We start from the raw sequence: 4,164 nt of genomic DNA on the forward strand, positions 1-4,164 counted from the left end.
TCCAATCACTCACACTGATTCCCCTAATCACTCACACTGATCCCCAATCGCTCACACTGATCCCCAATCACTCACACTGATCCTCCGATCACTCTCACTGATCCCCAATCACTCACACTGATTCCCCAATCACTCACACTGAACCCCCAATCACTCACTCTGATCCCCAATCACTCACACTGGTCCCCCTAATCACTCTCACTGATCCCCAATCACTCACACTGACCTCCTGATCACTCACACTGATTCCCGATCACTCACATTGATCCCTCGGTCACTTACACTGATCCCTCAGTCACTTACACTGATCCCCAATCACTTACACTGATCCCTCGGTCACTCACACTGATCCCCAATCACTCACACTGATCCTCCGATCACCCTCACTGATCTCCAATCACTCACACTGATTCCCCAATCACTCACACTGAACCCCCAATCACTCACTCTGATCCCCAATCACTCACACTGGTCCCCCAATCACTTACACTGATCCCCGATCATTCACAGTGATCACTTATACTGATCCCCAATCACTCACATTGATCCCTCGGTCATTTACACTGATCCCCAATCACTTACACTGATCCACAATCACTCACACTGATCCCTCAATCACTTACACTGATCCCTCAGTCACTCACACCGATCCCTCAGTCACTTACACTGATCCCTTGGTCACTTACACTGATCCCCAATCACTTACACTGATCCCTCGGTCACTCACACTGATCCCCAATCACTCACACTGATCCTCCGATCACTCACACTGATCTCCAATCACTCACACTGATTCCCCTAATCACTCACACTGATCCCCAATCGCTCACACTGATCCCCAATCACTCACACTGATCCTCCGATCACTCTCACTGATCCCCAATCACTCACACTGACTCCCCAATCACTCACACTGAGGCCCAATCACTCACACTGATCCCCGATCACTCACACTGATCCCTCCAATCACTCACACTGATCCCCAATCGCTCACACTGATTCCCCCAATCACTCACACTGATCCCCCGACCACTCACACTGATCCCCAATCATTCACACTGATCCCCCGATCAATCACACTGATTCCCTCAATCACTCACACTGATCCCCGACCACTCACACTGATTCCCCTAATCACTCACACTGATTCCACAATCACTCACACTGATCCCCAATCACTCACACTGATTCCCCTAATCACTCACACTCATTCCCAATCACTCACACTGATCCACCGATCACTCACACTGATCCCCAATCACTCACACTGATTCCCCCAATCACTCACACTGATCCCCAATCACTCACACTGATTCCTCTAATCACTCACACTGATCCCCAATCACTCACACTGATCCCCAATCACTCACACTGATCCCCCAATCACTCACACTGACCACCCGATCACTCACACTGATTCCCCTAATCACTCACACTGATCCCCAATCACTCACACTGATTCCCCTAATCACTCACACTGATCGACAATCACTCACACTGAACCCAATCACTCACAATGACCCCCCGATCACTCACACTGATTCCTCGGTCACTTACACTGATCCCTCAGTCACTCACACTGATCCCTCGGTCACTCACACTGATCCCTCAGTCACTCACACTGATCCCTCGGTCACTTACACTGATCCCTAGGTCACTCACATTGATCCCTTGGTCACTCACACTGATCTCTCCAATCACTCACACTGATCCCCAATCGCTCACACTGATTCCCCCAACCACTCACACTGATCCCCGACCACTCACAATCACTCACTGATCCCCGATCACTCACACTGATCCCCAACCACTCACACCAATCCCTTGGGCACTCACACTGATCCCTCAGTCATTCACACTGATTCCCCCGATCACTCACACTGATCCCCAACCACTCACACCAATCCCTTGGGCACTCACACTGATCCCCTGATCACTCACATTGATCTCCCGATCACTCACACTGAATTCCTGATCACACACACTGAATCCTCAATCACTCATCCTGGTCACTCAGTCTGATGCATGCACAAAATCCAGACTCGACCACCCTCCCCAAACACTGACACCTCAGCAATTGGCAGCTGACCATCTCCCTACCTGGATATACGAGAAGCCCTGTGCTCCTGACATTCAACCACCTCCCTCTCTCAAGCACCCAGCCTTTACCCACCAGCCTTCCAAAACACCTCCCCCAGACTCTTTGACCTGACCATGATACCTGACCCACCCTACCTGTTCAACCTCTGCCACCCACTTCTGTCACCTACCTGCCATCCTATTTCTTCACCTGCCAAATTACGTCCTCAGCCATTTGACACCCTATTCCCCCGCTCACTCACCAGCCACCCACCCTCATTACCCACTTGCCACTCTATCCCTCATCTACTTGGCACTCATTCCCATTACCCACCTGCCACCTACTCTCTCATTCACAACAATAAATACATCCTTATTCAAAGGAATTCTACTCCCTCGTCCTACTTTCTCACCCACTTAGCTTCCACACTTATTTTCTTCTCTTCTCTGAGACTTTGAGCCTTTGAACCCGAATAGACCGGTTACTGCTGTAAAAAGGGAGCATGGTTTGTTCTCCTATGTTGATCACACATTATGCTGGAGGGTTCCTGAAAAGCTATGTTCCACATTTTAGAAGAGGCCTGAATTCAAATGTTGGGCCAGAAACTCAGATCTCTGAATAGCAGTAAGTAAAAAGAAGAAAAATGTCTATGCTATAATGATTCCAACATTTCAGAAGATTTGGCACAATCTATGCAGAAAATCTGAATTTTGGATTTTACAAACTCCACATCATCCAAACGTTTATTCCTAATGTGATAATATGGTCATAAAAGATGGTTTATGGCAGTTTTACAGAACATAAAACACCCACAAACAGGATAGTGAAGATATATGTTAAAACGATGTGATTCAGAAAGTCAAGTAGATGGGTCACTCATTTAAAACAGAGCTAAAGGGATTTTTTCACTCAGAGGGTAGTGAATCTATGAATCCCTTTGCTGTAGATGTTGGCTTATTAAGTATATTCAATGGTGATAGAGAGAGATTGTTAATCAGTAAGAGAATCTAGGCTAATGGGGAAAAGTCACAAGAATGGAGATGAGGGTTATCACATCAGCCACAACCTCATTAAATACAACACACTACTAGGATTGAAAGGCCTACTCCTGTTCCTACATCTTCTGGTCTTAGGAAACAGACAAACCTTTGACAGCACTGAATAATACAGTAAATGTTTGAGCTGATCTTGAACAGTCATCAAATATCATAATTTCTCAAGATAAGATGGTGTCTAATTGGTGAATCACAATTGATTATTGATCTTCCAGCTCTGTTGAGAAAAGTCTTACCAGTCTTCAAATAGTGCAGATGTGAAAAAAACTTCAGCAAGGTGTTCAACAAGCTTCCACATGGTACAAAGTTTAGCAAGGTTAGATCACATGGAAACCAAGGAGAGCCAGCCATTTGGATACAAAAAAGTTAGTAAGTTTGCAGATAACATCAAAATCAGTGGTGTAGTGGTCAGTGAAGAAGGTTATCACAGAGTACAATGTGACCTTGATCAGATGGAATAATGGGCCAAGGAGTGGGAGATGGAGTTTAGTTTAGATAAATGTGAGGTAATTCACATTTATCTATTTTGGTAATGTAAATGAGGGCAGGACTCATATATTTAATGGTAAAGTCCTGGGAGTGTGCTGAACAAAAAGACCTTGAGGTGCAAGTTCATAGTTCCCTGAAAGTGGAGTTGCAGGTTGACAGATTAGTGAAGAAGGCAATTGGTACACTTGTCTTTATTGGTCAGTGTATTGAGTATAGGAGATGGAATGTCATGTTGTGGCTATACAGGACATTGGTTAGCCCACTTTTGGGATACTGCATTCAGTTCTGGTCTCCCTGTTATAGGAAAGATGTTGTTAAACTTGAAAGGGTGCAGAAAAGATTTACAAGAATATTGCTGGGGTTGGAGGTTTTGAGTTATAAGAAGAGACTGAATGGGCTGAGGCTATTTTCCCTGGATTGTTGGAGGCTGAGGGGTGACCTTATACAGGTTTATAAAATCATGAGCAGTGAGGATATGGTGAATAACCAAAGTCTTTTACCCAGAGTAGGGGAGTTAAAAACTAGAGGGCAAAGGTTTAA

Source organism: Chiloscyllium plagiosum, chromosome 3 (assembly GCF_004010195.1).
Source record: "Chiloscyllium plagiosum isolate BGI_BamShark_2017 chromosome 3, ASM401019v2, whole genome shotgun sequence".
Taxonomy (NCBI): domain Eukaryota; kingdom Metazoa; phylum Chordata; class Chondrichthyes; order Orectolobiformes; family Hemiscylliidae; genus Chiloscyllium; species Chiloscyllium plagiosum.